The sequence below is a fragment of the Lolium perenne genome, chromosome 2 (genome assembly GCF_019359855.2).
Source record: "Lolium perenne isolate Kyuss_39 chromosome 2, Kyuss_2.0, whole genome shotgun sequence".
Taxonomy (NCBI): domain Eukaryota; kingdom Viridiplantae; phylum Streptophyta; class Magnoliopsida; order Poales; family Poaceae; genus Lolium; species Lolium perenne.
The window spans coordinates 172,111,521-172,126,021 of NC_067245.2; the positions used below are offsets into that span (position 1 = coordinate 172,111,521).

The 14,501-nt window shown below is 44.6% G+C and overlaps 1 long non-coding RNA gene across 4 annotated transcripts; it reads left to right on the forward strand.

Moving 5' to 3' along the window:
- Nucleotides 1–3,945: 3,945 nt before the first annotated feature.
- On the forward strand, nt 3,946–14,031 carry LOC127333945 (uncharacterized). 4 transcript variants are annotated; one of them, XR_011752089.1, is made up of 6 exons: nt 3,946–4,842; nt 4,943–5,111; nt 5,254–7,673; nt 7,944–10,478; nt 11,058–11,184; nt 13,222–14,031. It is a non-coding gene; the product is annotated as an uncharacterized lncRNA (long non-coding RNA). The 4 variants fall into 4 exon arrangements; XR_007871687.2 differs by having other exon boundaries at nt 5,254–5,358; nt 7,255–10,478; nt 13,222–14,029; XR_007871685.2 differs by having other exon boundaries at nt 5,254–10,478.
- The last annotated feature ends 470 nt before the right edge of the window (nt 14,032–14,501 follow it).

Sequence of the window (14,501 nt, forward strand, 5' to 3'; positions counted from 1 at the left end):
CTGTGTGTATCCACCGCGCAGAAGGACGCATCCGGAAGGGAGCATCGTGATGATGAATCGTGCACCGGATCCACGGAGCGTAGAAGGAGAACCAGAGAACATCCAAATCCGATCCCGGTACCCTCGAAAACACCTCCGACGGACCCAAAAAAGGGAAAGGATCCGATGTACACTGGAAGGGACAAGTACCCGAACCCATCACCTCCACCATGGAACCCGCTTCCTCCTCCGCCACCTCGCCACCGCAGTCCAGCCGGAAACACCAGACCTCACGGGCCTGGTGGAATTAATATCCGCGACAACATCGTACCTCAGAGGAATAGGAACACGGAGCGCACGCCGGAGCCTCGTCGGAGCCGAAACGAAGAACGCGAGCCTGAGCCTCGCAGAAGCCGGAATGAGGAAGGCAACCGCCATCACGGAGAAGGTAGCCACCGAAGCCGGAGTTAGCAGCAAGAAGGGCGCGGAGAATCTGAAGGCGGAAGCAAAAGGTCCCACTGGCCCCCTCGCTGATCTCCCTCCCCACCACCTAGTGGAGGAGGTGGAGGCGGAGGCGGAGGCCGAAGATCTCGCTCCCGTTCAAAATCCCCCCCGCAATGGCCCGCGTGACGCAAGGGAACATCTCAACGAATACAGATCCAAATACATTGGCCCAAAATGCTTTGGTAGGATGATTCGAGAGGAGCCAACGCCAAAAGGCTTGAACCTTAAGCTACCCGGAAATCTGAGGCATTACGATGGCAGTGAATGGCGCGATACCTGGATCGAAGACTACTTCAATACAATTAGCTTCACCGGAGGAAACCGGAAAATAGTCTGCCGCATGCTTTAGCTGTACCTTATTGGTCCAGCCCGTACCTGGCTCAGTGACCTCCCGGAAAACTCCATCTTTTGTTGGTTTGACCTGAAGATCGCCTTCGAGAAACACTTCAGGGGCACCTACAAGAGACCTGCCACAACAAGCGACCTGCAAGCATGTATCCAAAAAAGGGTGAAACTTCACAGAATTTCCTCACTCGATGGTTAGCAACCAGAAACGAGTGCGAGAACGTGGATAACCACACAACTAGGCACGCCTTCATAGGTGGTTTGCAGAGGGGAGGTCTGCTCCGGCACAAGCTTACTTGCCTGATCAATGAAAACAATCTGACTTTGGATGACATGATCGGCATTGCAAGTACTCACACCGCCGCTGACGACGATGCAGGTGGAGAACTTATAGCCACAGCCATACCCCTGCACCAGCAACAGAAGAACCGTGATAACGGAGGCAGCGGCAACAACAACAAGAGGAAGAATCCCCCCGATGACCAGAAGAGCGGTGGATCCGACATGGTTGCCATGACGTTCCAACGTGGAGGTCAAGGAGGCGGAAGAGGCCGCGGCCGTGGTGGCGGAGCCAACAGGGGCCAGTAGCATGCTGACGAGGTCACTGTTGCTGGAACCCGCGCTCCCCAAAGCTACGATGAATACATGGATATGCCATGCTTAGCCCATATTGACCCGGCTACTAGCAAGTCCTCCCACACCAATCGCAGCTGCAAGTGGGTCAATAACCTTAAAACTGATGGAAGCAGGATACAACCGCACTCGGAAGCACCGCCCTCGCGGCAAAGGAGGCAAGGGAAAAAACTAGGAAAAGGATGATGATAGTTCCGAGGGATGGATGAGGACGACGCTTCGCCGGATCCCAAAGAGGCTTCCACAGCTAACAAATCTAACCCTTTCGTCAAAAAGAGTGCTCGTGCATACCACACCTTCCTTGGAACACCAACGGTCCGGGCCAAGAAATCGGCCCTCCGGGTCCTGAACGCCACAGTTCCGGCTGTGCACAGTACGTCAAGTGGTCGAAAAACCCTGCACATTCGACAGGGCGGATCACCCGACCATCATCCCAAAAGAGTCCTACGCCTTATGGATGGCGGAGCTAGCCTAAATATCATGTACCTGGAGACTCTGGAGAGGATGAACCTTACCAAGGAGCAGCTTAAGCATAGCACCACTGAGTTTCATGGTGTCGTTCCGGGTAAAAAGGAGAACTCCCTGGGCAGCATCAAACTTCACATGGCCTTCGGCGATGTCTTCCGCGAAGAGATGATCACGTTCAAAGTTGTGCCCTTCAAGAGCTCCTACCATGTCATCTTCGGCATGCCCACCTACCACAAGTTCCACGCAAGGGCATGCTACATCTAGAATAAGCTCAAGATTACGGGTCCTAACTGTATGATCACCGTATTCGGAGATTACAAGAAAGGTCGAGACTGCGAGGAAGGCGAAGCCGCCTTCGCAGAATCTCTGATATCTTGAGAGGAGTTGCAAGGCTACAGGGCCGCAGTGGATCCGAGTGAGATGCAAACCACCAAGAAACAGATCTCCGAACAGAAGAACTCGTTCAAGGACGCGATAGACACCAAAAAGGTGAACCTCTTAGTAGGTGACAATTCCAAGAAGGTGTCTGTTGGAGCTGACCTGGGCCCCAAATAGAAGACGTGCTCGTCGAGTTCCTCCAAACTAACATGGATATCTTCGCATGGCAACCTTTTGACATGTCCGGAGTACCAAGGAAACTCACTGAACACTACCTCAACATAAATCCGGGTGCAAAACCGGTGAAGCAAGCTAAACGACGCTTTGGAGACAAGAAGCACCGCGGCATAGGGATGAAATTAGCAAAGTTACTAGAGGCAGGTTTTGTAGTAGAAGTTATCCATACTGAGTGGGTCGCAAACCCCGTCCTTGTACCCAAAAATAATTCTGAAATACTAAGAATGTGCATCGATTGCTCCAGCTTGAATAAACATTGTCCGAAGGATCTGTTCCCCTACCGCACTTGACCAAGTCATTGACTTGACGGCATGGGCAGAACTTCTATGTTTTCTTGACGCATATTCCGGGTATCACCAGTGTCAACACCCGGATTTTTAAGTCCAGATGCCTATTATGCCATACATCGCAATCCCAAGAAGATTGTTTTTGCGAGACATAAAAGTTCATATCACAGCACATCATTCATTACAAACCATAACTGTCTTACAATAAAGGATCACATGATCCAGTCTTATTACAATAGTTGATCTAGGGATCAATTATAACACACATAGCGGAAATACGTAATAGAAGTCCATCTACTCCACATGCAATGCTTGATGTCAGGAGACGATCCTAATTATCGTAGACGTCGTGCTGTCCATCATCCTGATACTGCTGCTCCTCTTCATAGTCTGGCCATTTGAATAGCCAGGGTGACGTGGGCATTACCCTTCGTGTAACCGACATTGCCCTATCCTGTACAATCTAACTGGAGGCCCATGAAGGTACTCGATGGCAAGGCTGGCCACTTGGACGATGCAGCGGAAGATTCCTTGACGAACAAGACAAAGGAGAAGCCGAACAAGTAAAGTTTAGAGCTAGGACTACTGTAAACCTAGTCGTACCCGGTTGGATCTCTTGAGACCTGGCCTCCTATATAAAGGCCAGGAGAGGGGCTACCGAGGGACACGATCAATCTTAGCAACTTTAGCCACCAGAAGTCTAGAGCTAGGTCGCCGCATCACTTAGCTTCTCGACGAGATCTCAACCGAAACCTTCGGCACCAAATTGTAACCCAATCTTTCTTATATATATAACTACTATACTATTTGGAAACCAACATCATTTTTCTCAGAATTTTGGATTTTTTTTTGGATTAACAACATGTTGACACGTGGGTTCTATGGTGGTTAATTGCTGCAGCGTTCCTTCTGTGTGTAGTTTAGGTGCTGTCTTAGAATTTTCAAAGTTCCTTCTTACTGTTTCTCTCTGATCTGGGTGATGGCCTGAGTGGATGTAGCTTTTTTTGAGACATGCAGTCAAAGCGGTGCTACCATGCCCACGAACTGGTTGTTATGTCCCTCCTGTCGGCATCTGTGCTGCCTTATTTTTTTGTCTCACTCCACGTATCTTTTTCAGGAATCTTCTTCTCCTATCTCGATCTATGCCCGAGCCCAACCGATCCCCTGTCTTCTCCACCGGCCTCCCCGTGCTCTCAACCTTCCGGGGGCGCGCTCAACTTTGCCTAGCCGGGAAGCTTGAGTTCCGCAAGCCCCAGCCCCTCGCCTCTCCTCGCCACCGCCGGAAACTGTCATGGTGTTTGCGCCCCGCCCCCCTCCCCCTCCATAGCAAAGGAGGCAGGGGAAGGTGTGCTTTGCGCCACGTATGGAGAGGCGGTGGCGCGAGGCATGGAGCACAACGAAGAAGTCGAGGATCCTATGCGCGATGGACGGAACCGGAATCGGAGTTCCGGCCTGCAGCGGGCGGTCCTTGCGTGGACTGCATCCTACCGGCGCGTGCTTGCATCATCACGCCGCTCAGATCTGGCGTAGTGGCAGGCATGCGGCCGGGCAGCGGCAGCTTTTGGGATCAGCTCCGGCAGACGCTAGCTGCTCTTCGTCTGGCCGCTAGGAGGTGCAAGGAGGTTGGGGCGGAGGCCCCGGAGTTGATCTATTTGGTTGTGATGGTAAGGGGACCTGCACATTGATCTACGCGTGGACCCGTGTGGCGGCATGGTCGGCTAGGTGGTCGTCTTCGTGGTGGTGGACGGATCTCCTCCCTGCCAAATCTCTCTGTCGAACTATTCTGAACTCTCCCCTAACCGAGCTCTCCGTGGTTGCCGACCGCCGGCCTAGCTCCGGCGCCGTCGCCGGTTGGTCGTCTCCGCGTGCTCGGCCTGCCTATCGTGCGTCCTGCCCCAGCCGACGCCCTGCGCGGGTAGGTGGAGATGAGCCGTAGTTGTGGGCTGTTCTACCGGTCATCAAGCCCAGCACCGTCGTGCAGCCGACCGCCGGCTTGGTTTGTGTTCTTTCAGTACGTTTTAACCTTTTCCCGATCTTCGATTCGGCTTTACTTGCTTACGCCCATGGTCAGTGGTCTTGCCTATGTTGCAACTGGATGTGCTCTTTTTCAGTTGACGAGATCCAAGGAAGGCCGCTGGTTTGGAGTGAAGGACTGAAGGCTGATGCACCATGTCCGTCCGGCCGAGGACCTCCTCCTTGCAGATGCAGCTGGAGGGCACGCCCAGAGCATGTACCACCCCAGCTGCACCCAATCGTGTGTCTCATCATTGGAGCAGCCGTGTGAGTTTATTTTGCCAAAATCATCTTTCTGGATTTATCTTTTTGTGCATCCGTTAGTTGTTTCCTTTCTACATTTTGCTCCCTCAACTTAACCTTAAACTCTATTTTTTTTACTGTTTTAATCACTTATTTGATGGTTCAGTAAGATGGTCCAATCTCGTGAAAGCAACTAGCAGAAAATTAATATGTGAAGACATCATGAAATGAAGGAAGAGCCAGCCTAGGGAAATTGCAATGTTCCTATCATGTAAGTATATATTGTTGAACCTCCAGATATTTTTAGCTGTTCATTTATGTTTCATGAGCATTGATTTTTGTGCATTCAGTGTGTTCGTACCTCTGATTTTTTTGATATATTTAGTTGTTTAATGATAAAAATTAGATGGCATCCAAAAGTTCCTTTAAGATCAAGATCGTTGCACGAAAAGAGCCGCTACAATATTTTACTTTGGTCGTGGATTTACTGCATTTGAATTGTGAATTAACATCCAATTAGTAATTATATCGGAACATTAGTGTTCTACTGTTCTCCCTATCCTTGCTTGCGTTATTCCTGTTTTAGCATCTCAGTTAAATGTTCAATGGGCAAACATATACTTCTAACTGCATTTATTTGACAGCTTGGTTTTGCAATCAGATCAAAATATAGATTTGACCGTATAATATCTAGAAATAAAGTAGTTTGCCCATAGGTATTCCATTTTTGTCCAAGGTGCAGAGTTTTCTGTAGCACCAATAATGTGTTGCTTTTCTCATGGTATTATAGTCAATACAACTGAATTTCATGTTTTGTCTTTTGCTTGGAGAAATCCTCTTACTTTCAATTTTCGTGAGACACTGATGCAATTAATTATTTTGTGGCACCAAAGGATAATCTGAAGATTCTTGAATTGTTACGCATTTCTCTCTCTTGCAGTTCCATTTATACAAGTAACATCACAGAAGAGTAATCATACACTTTTTTGCAGGGCGGCAAAGATGAATGCTTTGTATGTGTCATTCATATGTAATTAGTAGGTTTCTTTCGGAATATTAGTGGTTCTCCATATCCTTGCTTGCGTTATTCCTGTTTTAGCATCTCAGCTAAATGTTCAATGGGCAAACATATGCTTCAAATTCCATTTTATTTGACAGCTCGGTTTTACAATGAGGTAAAAAAACTCAAAATATAGATTTGACCATATAATATCTAGAAATAAATAGGTATTCCAGTTTTTGTCCAAGGTGCAGCGTTGTTCGTAGCACCATTAATGTGTTGATTCTCTCATGGTATTTTAGTTAATATAAATGAATGCCATGTTTTGTTTTTTCTTTTGAGAAATCCTCTTACTTTCAATTCCCCTGAGACACTGATGCAATATATTATTTTGTGACAGCATGGCTATGTGCCATAGATTCCTTGAAATAGAACACACTAAGAACTATATTTGTGTCCTTTGGTTCCGATTAGTTTTATCTTTGCTCTAGAAGTAGTTCCGCTCAGAAGTTGTCTGGTTATTTTTTGGTACAAACCTTTACATTTCAGTCCAATTTCTTATAAATTTACCATGAGTTGGTCGCACTAGAAGTACACATCAGTGAGCAGGCTTATCTAAAATTTAAAATTCTGCCAGCACCAGCCATTACTTGCTTCACGAAAACAATTGCACATATTTCAGTATATCTTTTCATTGTTATTTTATCACTGGAACTTAACATTGCAGCCTGACTTCCGGAATTTTGCTTAGAATAAACCTTGAAACGGAAAAAAGTGATACTAATTCAACTATGCGAAAGGATACTACTTTTTTTATAGTTATAATGTTTCATTATATGTGTTAATGTAAGCATCCCTTTGAATATACGGTATGTGATTCTTAAGTTTATTTTTAATTAGTACGGCGGACTTTGCAATGCATTGTTTGATTGTTGATAGTTTTTAGTGTCCACTGAACACAAATGAAGCATGAACCATTCCTTACATATATATACCTCCTGCTATGACATTGCTACCAAACTCTGATCACTTGTCTACTGTAGTTGATGCAGTTTATGATTTATTTTCAGAAAATTATTTGGAATCTTCCTATTTAGCACAAGGTGCTATGGTTTGACCTAATAATAATGCACCAGACGCAATGAATGACTATGGTTTTTTTTCTAGGGTCCTTGGGTTGCAAGGGAATTTGATAGTTGTGACACTATCTTGTGGTGGCGTAAGTTTATTGTACCCTCTGAAATTCTTGTACTGCTGAACTTGGTAATTTCCCACACCAGAAGATCTCTTTGAAGGTTGGTGTCCCTATAATGTTGTTGAATAAAACAATCAGTGGACAGGGTTGTGCAACGGAACCTCTCTCATATTTACAGGATTAAGGTTAGATACTGGACACGGTAGGTGTTTATTTATCCAAACCTATATTTTCCCATGAAGAGTCTTGAGAGTAACAGTGGAGAAAAAGTTTGTAAATACTTGCACTAGACGACAGTGGTGTTGCAACTACTGAAACTACAATTATCTTAGACTAGGGGGTACTGGAGCATCTGTAAGAGTATGCACCTCAGATCATATCATGGTTGCAGGTACATCTATGAACATAGACATAGCTTCATGCATTCAGATAATTAAAATGTTTCCTCTCTCTTTATTTACACTGTTGATTTCATGTGGAACTAATTAGGTTCCGTTCTATTTTGTGCTTCATCTATTCAATATGATCATTTATTTTGTCTGCCACTTCTATACCATGGCACATTTGTTAGACTGTGCAGTTAATTTTGGAATAAACCTCCAGTGAGTAAAAAAGATTTTGGTACAACAAAGACACTAATTATGAACTTTTTTCCTTGAAGAAAGCACCGGAATCTCAGCTCCAGATTATAAGTTGTTCTGAAAGAGAGAAGTAAAGGAGTATCCAAACCGATCACAGACATTCTGCATCGAGGTATCCATTTTGTCGGCACCTGCCACCGAGAATACCATGTCAAGTGTTATTCGTCTATTTACCGCTATAGTGAGTATGGAACATCGCCAACACGCCATAGTTTAAGCATTTAAGTATCCATGCAATTCTACCAAAAATATTATCCACCTGCCTGACATCAAGTATCTAAGTATCCATGCACAATTACTGTAAAGACCCTTTTAGCTAAATTTATGTGTAGTCAACTAATCCCTTGGGCTTAATTGTCATATTTGGTAGATCAAATCAATTTTTACTTCCATGTTACTTACAACTGGTGCCCTAAATTTCTCAATATTATCGTGTACTCATGAATGGAGAGTACACCAGCAAATTGCCCAATATCCTCCATGAAGACAACAAGTCCACAACTCTTGCAGTAAGAGAAAAAAAAGGAGTAGGACACTTGCGTCCTTTTGGAGGAAGAGGAAAACGTACAATTGAGGTCTCCAAGACCCAGAACAGCAACACACCAGTCCTAGAGAGCTTTAGTCAGTAAAATTGCACCGTATTTTTATATAAAATAGAACCTGCTAGCTTCAGTGTGCTGCTTAGGTAACATGTATTTTTATATTAAATAGAACCTGCTATCTTCAATGTGCTTCTTAGGTAACATAGACCAGTAAATAAACTATGTAATACCGATTATTTAGTAGTGCATGCACTGTTTATGTCACATAATCTCATGGGCTATGTAATTACTTATTGCAAATTTGCAGTAGTACATAGCCTTTGTTCTTCTGTATGGATGCACCTACCGGGTCAAATCATTTAACTGTGGCTTCACAAAGTATTTTTGAACATATGTATCATTCATGAGTGCACGCCACATAGGCAAAAAAAAAAAAACACAACCAACATGAAACGCTGCAAAGCTCTATCACTGTGCCTCCAGAATACATGTCCATGTCGCCAAACACAGCATCCAAAACCACACACGCAGCATACAATATCCCACAGCCCATTGACAAATATAACTACCATATAAAAATAAAACTGACACACAAGTAGATCCTTACACACAATTCTAAATAGACAAAACAAATTAACTATAACCCACAAATGTTTACCACCGCCAAAAAATATCATCAACCATCCACCACATGGCGCGGCGTGCCGCCGCGCCTTCCATTGCTAGTTACTATACTAAACCTTAACAACTTCCTTTTTTGTTAGAGTTTTGAATTTTTTTGTAGGTTAACGATAAGTTGACACGTATGTTACTTTCTCATTAATTCTGGCAGTATTTTTTGGTGTACAGTTCTGGTGTAGTCTTGGAATTTTGGTGCTCCCTTTTCACCATTCTGTAATGTGCTTCTTTACTGGCTGGGTGGATGTAGCTATTTTTTAGTGGACCCAAGTCTTGAACTTTGCGTCTGACCGGTCAAAGCGGTGGCCATGCCCACGATGGAACAATGCTTATCTCCCCCATCCTCTGTCTCACATGCTTCCTCGACACCACCGTCGATGCCGTCCTTCTCCCAAGGCGGTTAGTAGCGCGGCGCATTTCTTTCCTTTCCGAGGCCGATGCGACTAGCCCTATTCGGCGTCTCAACGTGACCTGGGCGACGGGCGGCCGCCACACCGGCAATGAAGGCTGGCCACCACATCTGAGAGCTGCGGGAGCAGGATGAGGACGGCGTGCCGACCACGGAGGCGAGGCTCCGCGGCGGAGGAGGCCGGCGCGGTGCCGGGTCTTGCCGGCGAGCAGCAGGTCTAACCCGCCGGAACTGTGGCGACGACGGCGGTGTTTCGCTACGGCCGCACAGCTGCCCCGCCAAGCCGTCCGTCCCGTGTTTAGCGGCGGCGGTTTACGGGCGCACCACAGCGAGGGATCAAGGGCCGTGTCTCTGCCCATAGAGCCGCCACTCCCATGTACTATTGGCGCGCGGCGGCAGGGTTCACGGGCATGGGCAGGCTCGACCGAGGCAACGATAATTTGAGGTCACGGCGATTGCAGTGTCAGACGGCGGCGACTCGAAGGCATGGAACAACGGTGTGTGGCAGGTGAATCCCCATAACTCCTCTAGCCTCTCTTGAAAACAGCGCTACGGTGGCTGTTGACCCCGCCCTAGAGCGCCCCCCAATCTGGTGGAAGAGCTTGCGGTTGCGGCGACCTCTGCCATAGAGCGGCAGAGCGCCCCACTTGGTGGCGGATATGCAGGAGGAGGAGGACGAGCCGGATATGGAGGAGGCCGAGGGGGCCGGGAATCACGACCACGAGGTGCACGGCGGCGAAGTGGAGGCCGTCCTGCAAGGTCTGCGGCAGGTGTACTGTTGTAGGCGCATAGGGTGCCGCCTTCCTCCGCGGTAGTGCGGCTGCAGTCCACGTCCCCTTCCATGAAATCCGGCTACTTCCCTCCGTGTATGGCGGCCATCTCATGCCTCATGGACGATGGCGCCGGCGAACTTAGCAGCTGTTCTGGTTCGTTTTCCTTGCCCACTCTCCACTCAGATTGAGTTGTTTGGATTTCATGCACCTTAGTCTTGCATCAAACATTAGGATACATGGATCTGTACAGCTATGAGGCAAAACAAGCTGATTAGTGATGGAAAGGTACATTTCAATTTGCGAACAAAATAAATTGGTAATACCATCGCTCAGTACATGGTAATTTGCTTAATATCGTGGTCTACACTCAAATCACCTAATGTATCATCTGAATTGCTCTGTTTATATTTCCGCAAAAAACTGAATTACTCTGTTTACTTTGTTCAGTTATCTGTAGCTCAACTGTTGTAGGCCTAAGTTACAGGAAGCAAAAGAGAAGACTAATTAGCTTGGTACTGATTTTGCTTTCATAGATACCCAGTTAGATGTAAAGAGTGCTAACAGATTGATGCATTACTCTGTAACCTACATCTCCCAACCTCTCATCCTTGGAAACTATTCTGCTGCCTTATAAATCCGTTCATAATGTGTTGTATGGTATCTAAAATCTCAGTTTGGAATAACTTAGTTTCAAAGTGCTCTCCTGATCCTCTTGCCGGAATCTTTGCACAGGACTGGCTATGGAGGATGCTGTAGGCTCTGCAACACAGTGCAATGTTCCCATATCATCAGCACTTATATGTATGTACTGTCTTGGCCTGATGGGGTTCAGGTTGGTGTTCTGCGTTTTGTGCTTCAGGTTGGTTGTAGCTCCTCTAATATATCTTGGTGTTGGTGCTATCTTTTGTTCCAGTCTGACTAAGTGACTATAAATAGGTGCTTAGTACACACTATGGTACCTAATTTAATGGTTTCTTAGGGAGGTACTTAATCCTGTGGATCATTCCCAAAAGAGAGAATGTTTAGTATTTTTTTTCATTTTGGACATCACAACAGAAAATGTTTCAGATATCATGATTCTACTTTTTTTAAAGCTTGAAGTTAAAAAACAGACCATTGTTCTTAAATTGGTAAAGTGTACTCAGCACTGGGAATACGATAATCCTTCTTTTCTGTCTGCTAAAGGCCTGACCGTTGCCTAAAACGTTTTGCTGGAAAGCACGTACACAAAATATGTCGAGTAAATGATAGCTCTCGAAGCTTGCTTCCTTTCGGTGGAAAACTGTGGTTTTATGTGGTGATTTTAAGAAAGTATTTCCGGTTGTTAAAGGAGGTAGCAGGGATGACATAATTGATTCTTTACTTATTAAATCGCCACTATGGAAGCATGTTACTATGCTTCGGCGTGCTTGGTTAATTTGCTCAGAAACAGTTTGGTTATGTGAAGTAATTGTTGGTTTGCCTAGACCATGTTATATATCTGCAACTTTTTGGTTATTAAAAGAAAAAACACATTTTCTTTTGATGTGTGTTCCCTGCTTGCAGTTGTTTCACGCAATCTTTGATTTTCTAATTTTACCGTTGTCCTTATTTCTTCATTTTGGTTGACGACCCTAATCTCCTGGAAAATGAAGAGTTCAATTACAGAGTTTGATATGTCCCTTATATTTATGTATTTTTATTTATGAAATTAGCTCTGTTGACACAAAGCCATTCTCTAACAGTACTACCTCTGGTTAATCGACGCAGTCACTGCACTAATCTACGTGCATGCACTGAACACCTCCGCGTCGATTAAAAACGACCGGAGGGAGTACATAGCGAGACTGCTATTACATGGTTCAGTGAGTTTTGAGGGCCACAGAGCCATGAATCTTCTCAAGGAAAAAGTCTTGAAGGGCATAGTGCTAAGGCGGACGAAAATGTGCTGACCTGTAGATCTTGCTCTTCCACCAAAGGCTGTACTTGATGAATTTAATAACTCTTTCTACCAGTTGCAAAGAGATTTTTACACCTTAGGTGAGACTCATTTGATAAAAAATGAAATGGAATTTTATGAGGCATTGTATTCTCAAAGTTACAATCAATTTGATTTGTAAGACCTCCTTACCTGCTTATGTAGTGATACCTTATGGATTGTTCCATAGACATCGTTTGGTTATTATCTTCATCCTGCAAAAGTTGGAAAACAAGTTTCCTCTGAACAATAACCTTTTGTTTCTAAGCTTCTAACAGATTTACTTTATAATGCATCATCACAAGGGACATCGTTTTAGGGTAGAGTTCATCCATTAGTTTTATTTTGCTCAATATTTAATTAACACCAAAGCCTCTGGATTGGAGTTAAACTTACAGCAGAAGCAAGGTGCGCTGCAAAGAGGCTCTACTCTTAGTTTCACGGTCCCATATAATACTTTATGAACGAGGTGTTTTTGTGATCATTGAACCCCATTTGTTAAATAGATTATGTATGCAACATATTCCTCTTTTGCAAGATTTAAGATTTTCAAGGAATCCCTTGACACTGTTTTCTCTAGGCATGAATGCTATTTAATAACTATGCTCATATCTTGACCTACTCACACGGCTGAGGTAGGTAAATCCTTATAAAGATTTGGTTATGGGTGCATATAATCCCTTGGATGTCCTCAGAATGCCTTTTTTAATCTCATTTTCGAACACCCCTGAATATGGCTCACATCTTACAGATTTGGGTAAACTATCTCTAGATAGCAAGTGTAAATGTTCATTAGTTGATGTGGCTGCGCATACTGATGTAATCTTGAACGAGGTGTACTCTTCTTAGATGCGGGTGTAGTAAGTTTTTATGCATTTAACACAATAATTTCTACTGGTTCGGACAGAATAAAAATAGATTATTTGATACTAATTGCAGGACCAAGATGATGCTTACACCACTAACTTCAGATATCTGCAGTGGACAGTTGCGAATGTTTCAAGCCACCTACAAGAGCTGATGCACTTTCAGAGATGACATATTTAGTCTAGATAATACTGCACCTATGTTATTTGTTCTTCTTATTGGCAGTTCGGTTCATGCTATGACATAAGATCCTCTTCTTGCTTGAAAATTAATGGTATGTTAGTTATATCTCAGTATTATCCACCGATGAAGTCATGTTGTTGATTTTCGGATGGTATTCGAGCCTTACTTTCTTTGGGTTATGGAGCCATTGCCATCACACGGGTCCTCAATGCGACTGATCGGGCAAGAACCGAGAAGCTTACCACTGCGAAGAGTGCTGACTTCACGGATGGTGAAAATGAGTTGTCCTCCAAGTCATTCTCCCTTGGTCAAGGGAAAGGAGATCATTGTTCTTTCTTCCGACGATGAATACTACTACTGGGAAAGCTGGGGCTGATGACTAGAAGGGCACAAGAAAAATGATTGTATGTATATATTATGTACTCAGTTAACTGGTGTCTTTCCTTACACCTGCACTTTCATGATCTATTTAGTGCATTCAAAATCGAACAACTCGGTTGTATAACAGTGCCTTACATTTAAGTTATTGCGATGGCAGTCAGGGCTGCGGGCTAACCTGCCACATTTGATAGTTGCCTCCAAAGCATACATATAATGGGTAGCCTCTACAAAGGCGTTTTGTAAAATACATTCAGTCTGATGTGTTGTGTAATCAGTCTATACTTTTGACCGCCATTGTTCAGGAATAATGATGGAACGCATTGGTGATTGCATCACTAGGTATTGAGTCTTGCATCACTAGGTATTATGTATTGCTGATGACGAGGTTGGCTTAGTGACTTATGTGGCCTGCTTTTGCTCGATTGGCTGAATCCTTAAAAATGCAAGACTGCAGGAGCATCCCTTGTTTTGTATGGGATAAGCAACATCAACCGCTTAATCTACCACTGAACTATAGGTTTTAACTTATGTATGTGTGTACCAGATATATTTGGTTGTTTCATTTAGCATTTGGTTGTTTCATTTGAGTTTTATCTACTACATCATTGTTACCATCGTAATTTATCATGGAATTATCGGTTATTCTTCAACTCCTGACTATCTTCAGGGCGTGGCGTGCCGCCGCGCCTTCCTTTGCTAGTCTATACCTAATAATAAAGGAGCTAACGTTTCCGTGGTTTGGTCCGTTGGTTTCTGCCAAAAAGTTTCGTCAACGCTTTTTTTTAGAC